Source organism: Heteronotia binoei, chromosome 9, assembly GCF_032191835.1.
Source record: "Heteronotia binoei isolate CCM8104 ecotype False Entrance Well chromosome 9, APGP_CSIRO_Hbin_v1, whole genome shotgun sequence".
Classification (NCBI taxonomy): Eukaryota; Metazoa; Chordata; class Lepidosauria; order Squamata; family Gekkonidae; genus Heteronotia; species Heteronotia binoei.
The window spans coordinates 32,576,384-32,596,843 of record NC_083231.1 but is presented as its reverse complement, the minus strand read 5'-3'; the positions used below and the strand labels follow the sequence as shown (position 1 = coordinate 32,596,843).

At 41.6% G+C, this 20,460-nt stretch overlaps 1 protein-coding gene across 1 annotated transcript in view; it reads left to right on the top strand.

The window, feature by feature from the left end:
• The first annotated feature begins 2,694 nt into the window (after positions 1-2,694).
• Positions 2,695-20,460, top strand: part of MTUS1 (microtubule associated scaffold protein 1) — a 149,888-nt gene continuing 132,122 nt past the window's right edge. The window contains exon 1 of the mRNA XM_060246416.1: positions 2,695-3,091. The gene's annotated coding sequence lies outside the window, so the exon portion shown is untranslated. The remainder of the gene's footprint in view (positions 3,092-20,460) is intronic.

The window sequence follows — 20,460 nt, the reverse complement described above, 5'->3', positions numbered from 1 at the left end:
GTTAGGAAATACCTGGAGATTTTGGGGGTGGAGGGACTTCAATGGGATATAATTTCATAGCATCTACCTTTCAAGGCAGTGATTTTCTCCAGGGGAATTGATCTGCATTGCCTGGAGAGCAGCTGTAATCCCAGAATATCTCCAGCCACCACCTGGAAGCTAGCAACACTATGTCATGAACCCTGTATATTCTTGTACCAACCATTAGTCAAAATTAATCACTTATGTTGTGATATCTGAGCAATAATTTAGAAAGTGTGCCATATGAATAGAGGAGAACTGACATAATTGACATATTGACTACAATTTGTTCTAATACTGTTTTGTGGTCTTAATCCTGTCTCATAAACATGGGATTAAACCAGTGGTGCCCAGACAATAATATTCAGAGACTGTAATACAGGACCTAGTTTTCAAGGCACTAGGTGGATGTTTCTAAATATAAGTCCTCATCTGCAGGTGCTAATTTCAATTGTGGTTTGCCAGGCCCATACAATTAAATTCTGTAATTTGCCGTAGTTACCATTTACTTCAGTGGGATCCAAATCAAGTGTTTATTCACCAATGACAATTTACATAGTTGTTTTGTGCGCTTTCTCCTCGAAGCTAACCACATTGAGGGTAAACATAATTTTTCTTTCATGTGGCAGTAAGGCAACACTATTTTGCATGCCATTCATTCCTTTTATGCATGATTCAAAGACTCCAGTGCCCCTCCCATAACAAGAAATTCTGCTTCCTATTAACTGGAATATGCAGATATATTTACATTCCACCATTCCATATGTTAACTATAATAAATGCAATAAGAAGGATTCCTAGTTGGATTTCCACACAAACTGTGACTCATGAAAGCTCATTTTGAAATTAATGTTGTTAGTCTTTAAGGTGCTACTGGACTTCTGTTTTATTTAACTATAATAAACCCAAGTCAGCAATAACTTCTCATGCAATTTAGAATTAAGGCATTTGGACATTCTCACAACTCTCTAAATCTTCAGGTGCAGCAGAGGGCAGGCTTCCTATACCTTTAGTAGAGGATGCAATTTCAGAAGGAACAGTTGAGAAAAACTATGCCTATCAGCACCCCTCTCTTCTCTACACCCACGAAAACTACTGGAGCTCCTTCCTTTATTGCATCTTGTAATCTGTTCTGACAAATAAAAGTGGTCTCCCAAAAGTGTGGTAGGACACAGCACAGAATGACCTTGCTGCTGCTTCAAGGGCAAAGGGGAACATTTGGAGTCTATCATTTAAAGGTAAAGGTAGTCCCCTGTGCAAGTCATATCTGACTCTGGGGTGACGTTGCTTTCATGTTTTCATGGTAGACTTTTTACGGGCTGGTTTGCCATTGCCTTCCCCAGTCATGTACACTTCCCCCACAGCAAGCTGGGTACTAATTTTACTGATCTCAGAAGGATGGAAGGCTGAGTCAACCTTGAGCTGGCTACCTGAACCCAGCTTCCGCTGGGATTAAACTCAGGTTGTGAGCAGAGTTTAGGACTGCAGTACTGCAGCTTTACTACTCTGCACCACTTGGGAGTAAATATTGCTCTCATGTAAATCTGCAAAGGAGTGCAACTCATAATCTAACATCTGGTCCCATACAATTGGGGAACTGAGTAAATTTATGTAGGATCTTCATGTCAGATTTTAAGAAAACAATTTTTTAAAGTCTACACGCTAGTGCACATAATAAATTATTTCTGCTTGAATGCTTCCAAACTATTTTCTTTGTACTGCCCTGTAATGGCTCAAACTAGTGTTTTATTTTGACATGTTAAAACGTGTAAGGCAATTTGTAATGCTAATTTTTGGTTGCAATCAGAAACCTACTTTCTTGGAAGCAAGTGCCACTGGAACTGAATGGGCAGCTTCCAAGTAAATATGATCAGGAACAGAACATTCATCAGAAAATTGTCAAATGCCTATTTTTCTAGGAGTATTTAAAATCCTGCCCTTGTTTTAAGGGTGGCATATGTAGGTTTCTCGTCCCCATTTCCCCCTCACAAGAGTAGGTCAGGCTGAGAGACTGTGACTGCTTCAGGTTTACTTCATGGCAAGATCTGAATCCAGGTTTGTTGGATCCTAGTCTAACATTCTGTTAAGATAGTTTCAAGGTATTATGGGACTGAAATCTTCTTATTTTAACCATTAGATCACAGAGGGGAAACTGAGGCAGAGTGATTGACTTAGCGCTATTGACCTAGCAAGAATGGAGCGAAGTCTTGCCAGTAAACACAAGGCAGAACTGGTTGCTCTGCTTTGCTTTGAAATCTGCTGGGTGCTCTGACAACACTGGACATTTATTGTAGCCTTGCAATGACTGTGGTCTGTTTTATTAGTTACCTGCCCCATTTTCTAAAATAGCTTTTATCAGTTGCTTGCTGTATAGCCCAGAGCAAACGCTTCTGCCATGGGAATATATTGGTTGCCCTTTATCACAATTCTCCTGGCAGGTAGTTGTCAACATTTTCTTCTTAGCAAACTCCTGTCCCTTTAACAGTTGTCTGAGCAGCAGTGAATTTTCCTGGAATGTACACGCAGGATTAGGGGGAGCTTCAATTCTGTAGGCAGTTCTTGAAAATGCAGAAGACCTTTAAGGTTTTTTTAAAAATAAAGTTGGCAACACTGGTATAAATTCCAGAGGGAAGCCCACCCCCCACTTAAGAGGGGGGGGGAGAAACAGAGTTGTTCAACTGATCCACTGTTTTGAGCGTCTCTTCCCTTTGACCGGTTGCACTTACGCTAATATGTATCACAGGGTGGGTGCTTATTGGCGCAGACGAAAAGACGACGGACCCCGACGCCCCCCCGCCGGGCTTCTGGCTTGGACCAGGTAGTGAGGAATGCTGTGACGTCACCACCGAAGGCAGGTGCCGCGGCGGGCGCCACAAGGTACAAGAGGGAAGGAAGGTGTTACATGTCCCGGCTGGTACTGAGCACGCGCACTGGGCAGTTCCAGAGGACTGAGTGGAGAAGGGGAAAAAAAAAAAAAGCTACAGACCGAGAGAAAGCGCGCCTTGGCGCGCTCTCGCCCTGTTCTGGACCCAGCGAGGCAAATGGTCCTGCTGCAGCCGCAGAGCAGAAGGTAACAAAACCCTGCAGGGCCCTGCTTGGGCGGGAGGGGAGGGGAGGGGAAACGTGCTACCCGGCGGGAGGGTTTCTTCTCTTGCCTCGCTGAACTGCGGCGGGCGCAGGAGGAGGAGGTGGAGAGGGGAAGGCTGAACTTTGGCAAGGAACTTGAGCCCGGGGGCGGCTGGCTGGCGGGCTTCCCGTGCCAGTTTAGTGCTGTGAAAGAAAGAAAGAAAGAAAGAAAGAAAGAAAGAAAGAGGGAAGAAGACCTCGTTGCGTCTCCGAAAGGGCCGCCAGCGAACTTGAGAGTGGGGACTTTTGAATCTCTGCTTGGTGGTTGTGAGGGGAAGGGCGGCGGGAACGCGCGCGCGCACGGTGGTGGTGGTTCTGCTGCGGGGCGAGGGTCGCTGTCAAGTTGGTGCGGAGAGTTGTGGCGAGCTCGACCCTCCTCCTCTGGAACGCGCGTGGGCCAAGAGGCGTGGCGGGAAGGAGCGTGGCTGGGGGGCTCTCATTGGATTTGCTTCCCCCCCCCCCCTTCCCCGGGGCTGAGAGTGAAAGGCGGCGACTGCTGCTTTCTCCCCTTGATTCCTTCGGCGAAAGTGGGCCGCTGCGGCTCTCTGCGAAAGGTTGCTGTAGCGGGGAGAGAGAAGAGAGGCTGCTGGCGTTTGGCCACCAGTCCCAGGCGGCGAGAGTAGCAATGCTGAGAAGTCATTCCGGCAGGCGCGCTCTTATTATCCCGGGTCGTGGCTTCCCTCCCTTCTCCTCCCTCAGCCTTAGGCAGTGCCAGGCACTTCGGGGGGTGAGTGGGGAGGGGTGGAAAGGTTGTCACGGCTGGTCCGAAGGGTGCTGACTGATCCCTGCTGTGCGTGCCTCGAGCTGCAAAAGCCCGTCTAAACCGACCTGGCGGGTTGCGGCTGTTTTTGTTTTGCTCCTTTGAAAGATGAAAGCAGCCTCTTAACTGCTTTGCCCTCTAATAATAGCAACTTGGGATTTACATAGCCTTTAGTAGGTTGTAGGCACACCTATTGTCCCTGTGACAGTCCTGTGGTGAATTAATAAGCTTCAGTCTGCAGTCTGGGTCTGTTTGTCTTAGCATGCCCTTTCACTCATTCCCTTCCTTCTTTTAGCCTCACAGCAGTCCGGTAAGGTGGTTTGAGCCTGACCTGGACAAGGTCATCTGAATGGGGAGCCAAAAGCTTGGTCTGCCACCTATTGCCAGTCCCAAGGGACTGAGATGCCAGAGATCTAAGGTGGTAAAAGAATGGAGTGCTTTATTTTGAGGCTGTAGGTGGAAGGTCACACTTTGGAATGCTCTTGTGTTAAAAAGTTCCTCCAAGTAGAAAATTAGCAAGGGAGGGGAGGAATCTTTCTCCTTGCTATTCTCCTTTTCTGAGTGAATGGAGCTCTCTTTTATGCAAAAGAACCATCAAAGCCAGAATCCTCCACCTATAGTCTGTAATTATGTTATTCTTCCACCTCATTCTCTATTCATGAACCAAGCCTTAGAGATAGTGGTTTGCTTGAGGTTAGCTTAGGAATTCATGAACCTGGGATTTCCAGACTCCTAGGTCAGTTCGTGAAGACTGAAGTATAGGTTTTCTGAACTTTTTCCCCTCATGGGACTAATTGCCACTTGAGGGTGCCCAGTGGTCGTCTCAGTCTGAAACAGAGGCCCTGCTGCTCTGCTTGTATTTAAGGGTTAAAAAAGATTTGATGACGAATCTCCAATATAACATAGTTTGTCCCTTAGTCATTATTCTGTGTCAGTTCTAAAACATGTTATTTGTGGACCATTGGCTGTTGCATTCTGGCATTGTCAGATGTGTCTCTGAAAGGCATCATTTGAGCCTTTCTTGCGATGTATGTGAATCTTTTAATGTTTAGAGCAGAATGTGAGAAAGCCACTCTTCAATAATGTTTCCTTTGTGAAGTTATATGCAGTTTGGGGATAACACCCCCCCCCAAGCCTGGAATGCCTTGCATCTTTAAAGCTTAGGTCAGTTAGAATGTACATCTGATTTTTTAAAAATGCCTTTTGCTTTTTATTGCACATCAGCAGTATTCTTGTACAAATAATGTGTGAGATTCAAAGCTTTTTATAGTATGGAAAAGTTCTTTGGCTTAAAACTGGGAGATTCAGATCATTACTTCATTGTACTCTACCTCAATTCTCCATTTGCATAATGGGATTATTACTCCTGTTTATCTACAAGATGGCTGTGGTGATAAATGGTATCAACATCATGAATATTTGCCACATCAAATGTTTCATATAGATCAACAGAACTTGTGTATTGATTTTGTTAGCACATTATCAAGATGTTAATCCTAGCAAATTCAGAATTTTGTGGTAATCTCATTTGCAAGAATAAGCCAACATTTGTGCTTCCTAACGGAATGAATTTTACTTTGACTTACAATGAGTTGGCTTTGTTTTTATTCAGGAACTTGATCTGGATTTGTATGTGATCATTTAGCCATGAAGGTCTACAATCCAGGAGAGTTATACTGTCCTTTTAGAAGTCAGAAGTGTTTCATTCCCCCTTCCCCCACTAGTCCTGGCATCAGATTTCTCTTACTTTCATTTAGACTAATAGCCTGTGTCTGGTCTTCTCATCTCATAGATACCTGTTACAAAAGAACTACTGAAAACTGCTACCTTCTTTAGCAGTTGTTTTTAGGGCGAGAAGCAGAAGCTCTTGCCCCTTTCCCTGGGTGAGGGCAAGCCAGAATGTATGAAACAAAGATAAAATAATCACAGACGTATTGCTAAGTGGTTTGCATATGCCTGCATGTCAGGCTTCTGAACCAAACTAGGAAGAATCTGTCATGGGGAAAATGCTGATTGTGATCTATAATGCTTCAGCTGAAGCTGTCATTAAAACAACTGACTAGAATATGCATACTCCCCCCCCCCCCCCCGTTACAAAGGAAGCAATTGGATGCTTCTCTGGGTCATGCAGCCTGAACAGTGTCAAGTAGCACTTCAGCTCTCTTTCACATCCAATGGAAATGTCATTTCTTTCCCTTACACAGCCAGTTGCATTTTTAACTCTGTGCCTCCTTGCTGTGCTAAGCATTCTGCATTGCTGTAGCAGTCAGAGTGGCAAGGAATAATGATTTGACTGCAGTTGTAGGAGAACAGCTACCTCTTGATAAAGTCTTGGTGCATCACACTTACTGAGAGGCTAGACTGGGCTGCCATAAGATGTCATGAATTTTCATTGCTATACAGTGCTATGTTAATTTTAGTGTTAATTTGTTAATTAGAATTGATATTCAGTTGGTATGAAATACGTAATTCAAAGATATTCATCTAGATAAGTTTTTAACCTTTTAAACCTGGGACCTTTTATTAACCCTGATGGATTACAAGGGATAAAAATTATAAACTAAATGGCGGGTATCTGTGCCTCATTCTTTCCCCCTCCAATTTATTTCAGATAAAATGACAAACAGACCGAAACACATGGTGATCTGCTAATATGACCACCTGTGACCCTCAGCCTACTAATTGAAAATAAGCCTTTTGTTCTAGGGAATGAAAATAAGGAAAACTCTCCAGTTTAAAGTTCTGTTGTAAATGGCTTATTTAAATAAAGAGTGGAAGATCATTACAAAGTTTCCCTCCATTATCTCTGCCAAATAGAAATCTATGGTATGTCTAACCATTTCAACTGTGAAGAGATACTAGCTTTGAGGATGGGGCTGTGGAAACTGATCTGCTCATAGTAATCCCCTCTAGGAAGACATCTTCATTCTACCTGATTTCCCCCCATCCACCCCCGCAGTTCTAATAATAGTTTGAGACAGGGCCTTTTTTTGGCAGGGAACACACAGGGATGTAGTTCTGGGTGGCTTGGTGTCAAGGGGTGTGACTTAATATGCAAATGAGTTCCTGCTGGACTTTTTCTACAAGAAAACCCTGCGCAAAACAATGGTGATACCAGGGTGTGTGGCCTAATATGCAAATGAGTTCCTTCTGGGCTTTTTCTACAAGAAAACCCTATACAAAACAATGGTGACACCATGGTGTGGCCTAATATGCAAAGGAGTTCCTGCTGGGCTTTTTCCACAAAAAAGCCCTGGAAGATACAGAGTACATTGCAGACATGTTGATGATGCATGCAGTTGGTTGAAGAGAAGCTACTAAATATTGATTCTCTGTAAAGTTGTTCTGTCTTCTTTTAAATATTGGGCATCTGAGTTGCTTTTAAAAGAATTTAATTTAGTTTTTCAATTTATACCCCTCTCTATTCCGCAAGCGAGCTCTTTTTTGTACAACCCAAGAATGATTTTCAGGGGTGTGAACGGTACTGTAAGTATAACTCCAGGGAGAAAATTCCTGAATTTTCCTTTCAAGGACAGCTCTGCAAGAGCTATAGCTTGAACCAAGGCCATTCCAGCAGCTGCAAGTGGAGGAATGGGGAATTACTTCATACCATGATGTAAAATTTAGTTTAAAACTTGCCCTTACCTATAGTCTTTATGAAAACTGGTATTACTCCATGCATTTGATCTCGGTTGAAAGGAGAAAGTGCCAGGAGAGCATTGAAACACCATGATGATATAACTGGAGTGAGCCATTACCACTCATCAAGCACTGTCTGTCCAGGTACTTACCGTAGATCAAGATGAGGAGCCGCATACACCAGCCTGAGCCCTGTTCCACAGGGAAGGGTGGTTTAAAAATCTAATTTAATAGAATGTCTGTGGCAGTAGAAAAGACCAAGAGTTCAGTGGCACCTTAAAGACTAATAAAATGTGTGGCAGAGAATGAACTTTCATGAGTCACTGCTCACTTCTTCATGAAAGAATGAAGTTCATACCCTGCCACAAATTTTGTTAGTCTTTAAGGTGCTACTGGACTCTTACTCTAGTTCAGGAATTTTTCCCCTGGAGTTATACTTACAGTACCATTCACACCCCTGAAAATCATTATTTGGTTGTACAAATAATTTTTTTTAAAATATACAGAATAATTTAATCCCCCCCCCCCCCAGTAAGGGCACTTCATTGGAAATTAGTTAGGGCAGCTGGGTATTTCTCTTCCAAAATTGTTACGTAATTATTTTGGAAAATAAATATTAAGCACAGGAAGCTTCAACTCTTCTTTCTTTTGCGCCCCCCTCCCCTTTTGCATTGTCTTTCTCTTGTGCACTATCAAAGACCATAGCCTTGACCTGAAAGAAACCTCTTTGTAACTGGATTAATCTCCCAGTTTAAGCTTCCGTTTCTGCTTAGAGATTTAATGTTGTGAGTTGCCTAATGTGTTTTAAGCGAGGCCACACACACTTCTAAAGAAACTAGGAGGGGGGCATTCTTATAAGTGCTTCAGGCGTCATTGTCCTCTTGAAATATGAATTGCTTCTAGAATATGAAGTTTTGGTAAAATCTCTCATTGGATGTTTGTACCATAGACTTCTCAAGACATAGTTCCTAAGAGGGCTTCTGGAGGTTTTGTGGTTGTATATACTGTTACCACAAAAATGCACATACACTCTGACCTTAGAAGCTCATAGAAGAAGATGATGATGATATTGGATTTATATCCTGCCCTTCACTCTGAATCTCAGAGTTTCAGAGCAGTTTCCAATCTCCTTTAACTTTCTCTTCCACAACAGACACCCTGTGAGGGTGGTGGCGCTGAGAGAGCTCTCACAGATGCTGCCCTTTCAAGGACAGCTCTGCGAGAGCTATGGCTGACCCAGTGCCATTCCAGCAGCTGCAAGTGGAGGAGTAGGGAATCAAACCCGGTTCTCCCAGATAAGAGTCTGTGCACTTAAGCACTACACCATACTGGCTCTCTGTGTATGTTTGCCATACACAGAATTGTGGTTTTTAAGGGTTTCCTTCCTAATGAATGTATAATATTTTCACATAAATAAATGTTTTGAATATAGTAAATGCTAAAAGTCCAGAATTTATTCTTTGATAACTCCTCTGAGAAGTTTGAATATAATATCAAACAATTTTAGGGAAAACTAGTTGATTGCAGTGCTTATACCTTCATGTTTATAAAAAAGACTGCCTCCAAAGAGAGATGAACTGGAAAGGGCATTAACTTTGAATTTGGTATCAGTTTGGTGGCCAAGGAGAGGTAGGGTATGAATAGTCTCTTGAGGCTCACTAAGAAATTAGAAGAGTGCACTTAAAAAAAAAAGCATGCCCTGAGCAAATAAATGATCCACTAATGAAATGTACATGATAAATTCAACTGCATGAAATAAGCTGATGAAATCCCCAAGTGCCTTGATTTGCTGTGCTGGCATATAAAATGCCACTGAGTTAAACATTCTCCAGGTATCACTCGTAAGCTGTTGGGGAGGGGGGGTAAAAACATGTTATTGTGTAATACTTGTTTAATCGTCTACTGATTAGATCTTTGGTAGGTAGGAAAAATGTGAACCATCAGCCTGCACTTTACAACGTGGCTATTTATGCCCTTTTGTTTTCTGTTTGAAATACCACACAATGAAGACAGCAGTTTATGTACAAGCATCTCACCATGTAAAGCTTGGGAAACAAAGGCACAGAACATTCTTGTTGAGCTGTCTGAGGCTGAAAGCTTCCATTTGCATACTTGGAAGTGAGCCCCACTGAGAATACTGGAACCAAACATATTGCTCATGTATTAAAAAGTTACAGGTAGTCAGTCCCCTGTCTAATTAAAATACTTGTGTTTTATTGGATTATGTGCATGAACTGAGAATCTTCTGAGAAGGTTGACTTTCGCCTGTAAGAACTTTAAACTGTAGTTGATAGCATGCATTGGTGCCTTTCAGGGTGTGTTTAGTAGCAACTCATAAAAAGAGAAGACTCTTTAGTTGCTTTGGTGATCTCTAGACTCTATCTGGAACTTAGCAACACCATCCATGCATGCAGCATTTTTTTCAGGCAGCAGTTTTATATTGGAAAATGCAAAACATAAAACATACAGCTAACATGAACTGAATAAACTGGTTCCCTACCTTACTGATCTACAGATTCAAGACATGGGCCTATCTGAGCAAGGAGCATCCTTTTTCCTTGCAAAAGGCAAATTTAACTCTCACTTTTCAGGCAGCAATTTTTCTCCAGGCCAGTTTTGCCTGGGATCCTGGAGAGTTTTGTGCCCCCTCCAATCTTCTGGGCTTAGAGCAGCGGGGTCACTGGGTGTGTGTAGTGGGGAGGTACTTGTGAATTTCCTGCATTGTGCAAGGTGTTGGACTAGATGACACTGGAAGTCCCTTCCAATTCTATGATTTTATGATTCTAATTCTTAAATGTCCAGCTCCCCACTCTTCTCTTGCTTGGAGGTACTAGGCATACAAAGGCTCAGAAGAGAGAGAACCAGACAAATTCAATGATAAACACCTTTCTTAATCCATTGGAGACTATCAGTTTTTCCCAAGTGGTAAAATTATGGATCATTGAAAAAACTTCAGTGAAATTTTCTTTGTTGTAATGTATTTTTTCTTTGCTGTGAGGGCAAAGACTGAAACTTTCTGGGAGATATAAGCATCAATGTCAGATAAAAGAAATACTATTTTTTCCTCATCTGTATAAGCAGTAAGGCCTGACAGAATTCCATCTAAAAAGTTGGCCCTTGGACTAGAACAGAGAGGACAGAAAAGTAAATAGTGAAGTAAGTCCTTAATTACAAGAGAACTTCAAATGCATAAATGTCAAGCTACTGGAGTTTGGTTTAAATGATCTTCCACGACTGCTGTTGGCACTGACTAGAATCATATGGAGGTAAAGTTCACTCTAAGAACATGATTAGAAATGTTAACTAAGTATGAACATCTTGTGTGTTCAAACAACACTATGGCTTAGGCTAGGCTGAAAGACCAAGACAGAGAGTGATCTAAGTTCACCCAGTGAATATCTGTTGTGGAGTAGGGATTCAAGCTTGGTATCCAAATCCTGGTTTGATTCTTTAACCACTATTCCATGCTGGTTTTAAGATAAGGTTTTTATTCACTCAAAAAGCTTTCTAAAAACTATATAGTGTATAAAAATCTCCAGCAGCAGTTCTCAGACTTTAACAACTCCAAAGATCCCCTTTTCTGTTAATCTGTTGCGGAACCCTTAAGTCCTTCCCCTTCTGGGCATGTTATAGCTACAGCCCAGCAGGACGGGGTGGGAAATGTCCTGGAAAAACATTCAAAGTGCATTACTGAAGTATAAAGAGACCAGCGTTGCATACCACTTGAGCATATAGTGTTTCATTGAGACAATGATTGACTGCTATTGTCAATGAATGCAGAATCTTTTGTCTCTGTCTGCATCTTTTGCCACAGAAAGAAAAGTAAAAACTACTTTGTGAGTAACTATGATGACTGAATTAGGGCTATACTTCTTGGTTTACTCAGCTGATTATTTCTTAGGGCTGATTTGTTGATTCCCATTGACTAATCAGTGTATATTCTGGCTAGGGCTCTAGAATCTAGAGTCTAGATGTTAGGAGCTGCCCCTCACAGCCAGCTGAAAGAGGGGGAAGGTTGATGTGAAAGTTCTTACTCCTAGTAGTAGAAAAACGAGGTGTCAGTATTGACAGTATCTGGCTGGGTGCAAGGACTTGCTTTTAGTTCTTACAAAGGACTCATGGAATCCTGGGGTCGCACGATCCTGTTCAAGATTTCTTTAACATTAGGTAAGGATAATTTGTGAACATACTGTAGGCATATTTCAAAGATACATTTGTTAGCTAAATGTGAGTACTGTAATTTCATCTACAGTTAATAACATATGCCTATGATGATGATACACTATGGAAGAGGTCAGTGCTAACTTGATATCCCAATCTGCTAATAGTCTTGCTACAGTCATACAGGCTTGAATCCAGCGGTAACTTCCACATATGGAACAGATTTCCAGTGGTGGAGAGTGACTTTTCTGCCTCCTGTCTTCTCCTGCAGCCTGAAATGCTTGGGAATATAGAACCCTCAGGAATAGCATGAGAGGAATGTCAGATTCGCAGCCAGACAGAGAAATCAGTGACAATGCCCCTTGTCCCCAGAGATTTTCCTTTGGATTATAGTAACAGTATTAAGGACTATTTCTAAGTCATAACAAAACATCTTTTGTTTATTGTAACATTTGTGGTTTATGCTTTCAACTTGTGTCTCCCAAATGGCAAAACCTTAAGATATATGTGTTTAGGTAACATAGATTGCAGCTCTGTTACTAGTTTTGTTTTGGGTTTTTTGCTGCCAAGTTGCAGTAGTCTTAAGGTGCACCGCAGGTTTTTCAATGCAAGAGACATTCAGAGGTGGTTTGCCATTGCTTTCTTTTTTATTGCAAGCCTGGTATTCCTTGGTTGTCTTCTACCTGAATACTAACCAGGCTACAGTCTTATCTCTAGTACAGGATATAGTTGCACTTTTGTTTGGGGAACCCCCCCCCCCAAGTATTTATACATTAAGATTCCTGCTGAATATTGCAATTTTATATGCTAATGAAGTTATGAATGATGCATTTTCATTAAGTAAAATATAGTTAGGCTTGGTAAAAAATACATAAATCCCATTTCCAAACTTGATTCACAATTGTGTGAAAAATAGGACAGAAAAATTACATTGAGGAGAAATTAAGCAGAAATTAAGCAATCTGCCTCTTTCCACAAAATCTTCTGTTCCTTCCCAAGATGTTTCTTTGGGAGACCCATGAATGTTAAGTACTAGAATTAATTTAGTAAACCAACATTCTTGTTAACGTGTGTGAAACAAGTAAACTGCAGAGTTCTTTGATAAAGTGTTATATAAAGGCTGACTAAGAGAGCAAGCCTAACCAGGGCTACTCAGAATCCTACTCAGTTCTATTCAAAGGGGTTTACTTCCAGGAAAGTATTTTAAGGATTGCAGTGTAAATCTGTGTGACTGTTTCCATCCTAGTGTCTAGAGTCATATTTCTGGTTGCTGAATGAAACAGTTGCTGATGTGTTCATTAATTGTTTGGATAGGGTTGCTTTCATTTGTGGGGAAGGGCAGGAATTCATATTCTCACAGGCTTTAACAATACACAGTTGCTGTTGATAATAAGTAAGTTTTCAAGACTATTCCTTTACATTCATTTTATTCTAATTTAGGTACCTTTCTGTTTTAGATGAGTGACATGTTGGCACTTCTGCTTGCTCCTGAATTATTGTGAAGTCTGTAAATGTGTGCCAACTTGCTATCAACAGGTGTTAAAAGTAGCCACTGTCTTTGGCAGATTCAAGTGTTTAAGGGGAAAAACAAGCTGACGTGCCAAATGTATTTACCAACATTTAAAAAATATTTGTGAAAGGCTAGAGAATATCTGTTCAGAGTAATCTTGCATTGTTTTTAAAAAGTTGATCACAAGGCATGTAAAGTCACTAGCAAAACTGTATATGCGGCTTGTATGACCATCCTACAAAAGTCAATCTTTCTGGTACAGAAATTAGCCACAAATTAGCAGAGTCTTTTGCTGGAGGCTCTACTGGTTAGTGGCCCATTTGCACGCTTCATGAAACAAGTTCACACCATTGGGTTGGATTCATACTAACAGTACAATCCAATGCAAAGTATTCCAGTCTAAACTCAAAGACTTCAGTGGATTTAAACAGGAATAACTCTAAGCAGGAGGACCTCAAAAGTGAACTTGTGGATCTTCTGACAAAAATATGTAATCTTTCATTAAAATCTGCCTCCATTCCTGAAGACTGGAAGGTAGCTAATGTCACCCCCATCTTTAAAAAGGGTTCCAGAGGAGATCCAGGAAATTACAGGCCAGTCACTCTGACGTCAATATTGGGAAAGTTGGTGGAAACTGTTATTAAAGAGAATTAGTGGGTACATTGATGAAGAAAAGCTATTGAGGAAGACTCAGTATGGGTACTGTAAGGGAAGATCTTGTCTCAACCTGTTAGTGTTCATTGAGGGGGTGAATAAACATGTGGACAATGAGGACCCAATAGATGTTGTTTACCTTGACTTCCAGAAAGCTTGTGATAAAGTTCCTCATGAAAGGCTCCTAAATAAGCTCAATAATCATGGGGTAAAAAGACGTCCTCTCATGGGTCAACAACTGGCTAATTAATAAACAGAGTGAGTATAAATGGGTAGTTTTCACAGTGGAGGGTGGTAAGCAGTGGGATACCACAGGGCTCAATACTAGGTCTGATGATTTTTAACTAGTTCATTAATGATTTGGAGTAAGCAGCAAAGTGGCTGAGTTTACAGATGACACTAAATTGTTCAGGGTTAGGGAACATTGTGAGGCACTCCAAAGGTATCTGTCGAGGCTGGGCGAGTGGGTGTCATTGTGGCAAATGAGGCTCAACGTAACCAAGTGCAAAGTAATGCACATTGGGGGCCAAAAATCCTAACTAGAAATACAAGTTGATGGGATCCAAACTGGCGGAGACTGACCAAGAGAGAGATCTTGAGGTTGTTGTAGATAACTCACTGAAAATGTCGAGACATTTAAAAAGGCCAATGCTATGCTGGGAATTGAAAACAAATCAGCCAGTATCATAATTCCCCTGTATAAATGGATGGTGCAGCCTCATTTAATATACTGTGTACAATTCTGGTCACCATATCTCAAAAAAGATTATATAGCATTGGAAAAAGTGCAGAAAAGGGCAACTAGAATGATTAAGGGGTTGGAACACTTTCCCTACGAAGAAAGGTTAAAGTGCTTGGGGCTCTTTAGCTTGGAGAAATGTCGTCTGAGGGAGTGGCATGATAGAGGTTTATAAGACTATGCTTAGGATAGGTAGAGAAAAACGTACTTTTTCCCCCTTTCTCACAGAACAAGAACTCATGGACACTCAATGAAATTGCTGAGCAGTTGGGTAAGAATGGATAAAAGAAAATGCTTCACCAAAGAGTGATTAACACATGGAATTCACTGCCATAGGAGGTGGTGACAGCTACAAGCATAGATGGCTTCTAGAGGGGATTGGATAATCATATGGAGCAGGGTAGCTACAGGGTGATACTCTGTGTCTGGGGCAATGATGCTCTGTATCCTTGGTGCGGGGGGTGGGGGGTGGGGAGGTGGGCAACAGTCCTGGCCCCACTAGTGGATCTCCTGGTGACACCTGGTTTTTTGGCCCTGTGTGACAGAGTGTTGGACTGGATGGGCCATTGGCATGATCCTACATGGCCTCTTAGGGTATCTTATGTTTTTATGTGTAGGATTGCACTATCTATATATCTAATTCTCAACTATGTCCCCATGTGGGGATACTTATTTCTGCAGATAGGGGACACAGGAGAGTAAAGAGATTTTTCTCCACACTTGGGGCATTTTCCAGGTTTGCTGAAAAATCTTACATCTTTAAAAAAAGTATATGGGGGAGACGTAACTCCACCCCAAATACAACAACTTTTCTGTGCATGTGCAGAGAACAGACTTACTAAAGCAGAGAACAAGGAGCCTTCTCTCCCACCTCTTATGTGATAATAATCACGAACATGTTTCCCTGCCCTTCTCACTGAATGTTTCAACAGAGCAGCCAATCACGGTGTAGACATAAAGTGAAGAGGTAAGGAAAGCAGTGGGTGGCTTTGGGGCAGAGTCTGCACCGATTTGGCTGATAGACAAATTAAATTGATAAACTGATAGGCAAATTAAAAATTAATAAGTCACCAGGTCTGGATGGCATACATCCAAGAGTTCTGAAAGAACTCAAAGTTGAACTTGTGGATCTTCTGACAAAAAATTGTAATCTTTCATTGAAATCTGCCTCCGTTCCTGAGGACTGGAAGGTAGCAAATGTCACCCCCATCTTTAAAAAGGGTTCCAGAGGAGATCCGGGAAATTACAGGCCAGTCAGTCTGACTTCAATACCGGGAAAGTTGGTAGAAACCATTATCAGGGACAGAATGAGTAGGCACATTGATGAACACAAGTTATTGAGGAAGAATCAGCATGGGTTCTTTAAGGGAAGATCTTGCCCCACTAACCTGTTGCATTTCTTTGAGGAGGTGAACAAACATGTGGACAAAGGAGACCCAATAGATGTTGTTTACCTTGACTTCCAGAAAGCTTTTGATAAAGTTCCTCATCAAAGGCTCCTTAGTAAGCTCGAGAGTCATGGAGGAAAAGGACAGGTCCTCTTGTGGATCAAAAACTGACTAATAGGAAGCAGAGAGTGAGTATAAATGGGCAGTCTTCGCAGTGGAGGATGGTAAGCAGTGGGGTGCCGCAGGGCTCAGTACTGGGTCCCATGCTCTTTAACTTGTTCATAAATGATTTGGAGTTGGGAGTAAGCGGTGAAGTGGCCAAGTTTGCAGATGACACTAAATTGTTCAGGGTGGTGAGAACCAGAGAGGATTGTGAGGCACTCCAAAGGGATCTGTTGAGGCTGGGTGAGTGGGCGTCAACGTGGCTGATGAGGTTCAATGTGGCCAAGTGCAAAGTAATGCACATTGGGGCCAAAAATCCCAGCTACAAATACAAGTTGATGGGGTGTGAACTGACAGAGACTGACCAAGAGAGAGATCTTGGGGTCGTGGTGGATAACTCACTGAAAATGTCAAGACAGTGTGCGATTGCAATAAAAAAGGCCAACGCCAAGCTGGGAATCATTAGGAAGGGAATTGAAAACAAATCAGCCAGTATCATAATGCCCTGTATAAATCTATGGTGTGGTCTCATTTGGAATACTGTGTACAATTCTGGTCACCGCACCTCAAAAAAGATATTATAGCATTGGAAAAAGTCCAGAAAAGGGCAACTAGAATGATTAAAAGTTTGGAACACTTTCCCTATGAAGAAAGGTTGAAACGCTTGGGGCTCTTTAGCTTGGAGAAATGTCGACTGCGGGGTGACATGATAGAGGTTTACAAGATTATGCATGGGATGGAGAACGTAGAGAAAGAAGTACTTTTCTCCCTTTCTCACAATACAAGAACTCATGAGCATTCGATGAAATTGCTGAGCAGTTGGGTTAAAACGGATAAAAGGAAGTACTTCACCCAAAGGGTGATTAATGTGTGGAATTCACTGCCACAGGACATGGTGGCAGCTACAAGCATAGCTAGCTTCAAGCAGGGGTTAGATAAAAATATGGAGCAGAGGTCCATCACTGGCATATGTGTGTGTGTGTGTATATATATAAATTTTTTTGGCCACTGTGTGACACAGAGTGTTGGACTGGATGGGCCATTGGCCTGATCCAACATGGCTTCTCTTATGTTCTTTACTGGCAGTGGTGGCTTCTGCCCTGCCTGGCCCAATGAAAACCTTGGCTGGTGATTGGTAGCAAAGCACTCAGCTGCTAGGCTGTGTCTTGCTGGGAGGGTAGCTTCCTGAATGGGGTTTGACACTTCCAGGCACTGCCGCCACTGCCGGGCTCAAAGGTCAGGGAAAAGAAGGGGGGAATGGTTTGGAGAGAGAGAGAAGGAAGGGGGGAAATGGCTTGGAGGAAGACAGATGAAGAAAGAAGGGCCGACTTAGTGGAGGGTTGGAAAGAAAAAGAAGGAGGGATTGGCTTGGGAAGAGAAAGAAAGGGAAAGATTGAAAGGGGGAAAAAGCAAAGGTGAGGGAATTTCCACTCCCTGCAAGTTTCTTGCGGGTCTTCCCCTGTAAATTTTTTGACAATAGAATGGAACTTTCCTCCCTCCCACTGATCTCCATGAAATGTTGCTCCTGGGGTATGACAAGTGGAGTGGGGGCGGTCTACAGTGATAAGGGGAACTTGTGGCTATTGCCAGTTTAGTCTGGGTTCAACCCAGTGTCTCTAAAACTACTATACAATCTGTTTATTTTAATTCTGTTTCAGAGTATTAATGGCTTGGCTTTCAGTTCTGTTGTTCAGGAGGCTTAAGTACCATATCACTGGTGGTACAAAGCAGGAGCTGTCCTTAATCTGTAGGTCGGTTTATGTTTGAGTAATATGGGACAGCTAAATTCTTTGTCTGAATATTGCACCTGTCTTGTAAATGTCTAGTTGGTGATAAAAATACATAATAGGATAAGTAATATATCACCTGAATTGTAATATTAAACATGTGAGCAGTTCTTGAAGTAAGTATATATTTCACAATAGCATTTTTCTATATTTAATTCTTTTTTTTAAAAAAAACTCAATTAAGTACACTACTTTGCAAAACTATTACAGTGCTATTTTTTGTACTGTTAACTAGGTGCAACAGAAAACAATACATGTTGTAGCAAAATTGTACAATGTGACCAAGCAGAATATATGGCAAATGCTAAAATCTGTTACTAGATTTGTGTCCCTTAGGAAACCTTCTATTAATAACTTTATACTTTTCATTCCAGTGCTCAAGATGTTATTTTAAGTAAAGATTTTACGGAGCTTCTTGATGAGTGGCCTCTTGACCCTCCCTCTCCAAAGGAAGTGGGTGTGGCAGGGAAGCATATGAACATATGAAGCTGCCTTATACTGAATCATACCCTCGGTCCATCAAAGTCAGTATTGTCTACTCAGACCGGCAGCAGCTCTCCAGGGTCTCAAGCTGAGGTTTGGTTGGGCCCTTTTTAGTTGGAGATGCCGGGGATTGAACCTAGGACCTTCTGCTTACCTAGTAGATTCTCTACCACTGAGCCACCATCCCTCCCCAAAGCAGTTTTTGAAATGAAGGGAAACTACAACAGCAATATGGATATGACATGGGTTATTTATATGCATCATGAAGCTATTTGAAGAGAGGAACCTCATTTGGAGAGATGGGTATTACAAGTCCTGTTAACCTAAACTCTTTGGATCTCTGTCAACTTTAGAAAGTTCTGATTTTCATTGCTTGTGTACTCTTCTTATGGAATGAGGTGCAGGGAGGCTTAAGCACTTGATCCATAAGCTCGTGTGATGTATCTCAATATCTGCCTAGTTTCATTGTTATTACAGGCTTAGTGGGTGTAAGAACAATTGATGTTATGGACATATCTTGTTTGTCAGTGCTGATTTTAGACAGTTACTTTACAAGATATTAACAGTAGCTAAGGAAGAGACAACACTGCATGTTTTGTGTTAGCACTCACTCAGTTTCTGGTGATGGGAGTCAAATAAAAATTGTGGGAGACTATTTCATTTATGTCCCACTTTAATCCCCAATGGAAATTTAAAGTGGCTTACATCGTTACCCTTTCCTCCATTTTGTTCTCACAACAACCCTGTAAGGCAGGTTAAGCTGATTGTGTGAATGGCCCATGGTCACCCAGCAGGCTTTCAGGGCACAGTGGAAATTGAACTTGAGTCTCCCAGATCCTAGTCTGACACTCTTAACTGTTATATTACACTTCATTCACATCAAGCTAACATATGTTTACAGCAGGCATATTGATGAGATGGATTCTGCAGAGGTCACTCAATAGTACTAGCATAAGTTATATTTAGAGCTTGTGTACAGTAGAGAAAAGCTCCTATTAATACTGTTCAGTTATTTATATACAGCATGAAGCAATAGCAATTTCTATAGTGAGGTGGTTTGTAACTTCATGTGTTGCAGCTAGACTTCTTTACAAAAAAAAGTAAGTCGTTCTTACTCTGCCCATATGGCATGAAAGCATGGCAAAGTAACTTGCTTTCGCACCTTTTTTCTTCATATGACAAAAACTGAAGTCCTGCTTTAAAACTTGCTAGCAAAAGCTGCGCCACATTTTTACACGTTTTTTGCTTGAGGCAAAAGAGGAACTCTTTAAATGGTCTTAAATTCTATAATATGTGCAACACTAGATTAAAAATCATATTAATAAAGTTTGGAAAGCCGGTTAGAATACCAAAAGTGCTTCTTCTGGTCCGGTCTGCAGCAGTAGAGAAGCTGGTGGATACTTGGGAAGAAGGGTTGGTACTTTACCACCAAACCTGCCTCCCCTCCTTTGTTGTTTGAGGTTGCCTTTATGCCAGACAAACAAGGACACTGGAGATTTTCAGATGTGCAGCCTGCTACCTTTTCTATCTGCAAGAGAGCCATTTTAACTGTACTTCTAAGTGGTGATTCTTTTTTCAAAACTGCATTGAGCAAACATCTGCATACTGAATTGTCTACTGAAGAAGCTGTTCTGATTGAAAGTTAGTAAGATGAAATTTACTCTTGTCCTGCTTCAGTTTGTCATTTGAGGTTCGTATGGGAACAGGTTCCAAACTGAAATTTAAACAGCTCTTGAATCCTTAGTTTTTTGTTTTGTTTGTATATAATAATATAAACAATATTCTCATAATGAATGTCCAATATGTATTCCCGGGCCTAATACAAACATTTGGATTTGTATTGGTTTGATTGTTTTGTAACGGAGTTCTTACCCTTGGATATTACCTGGATAAAGGGGTTGATGGGCACACTAGCAAAGTATATGTAAAGTTTAGGTAGTTGCTATCCAACCCGGACATTTAATTGTTTGGTCCTTTCCCCAAAGAATCCTGGGAACTGTAGTTCTTGTAGAACTGTTATATTCCTAACT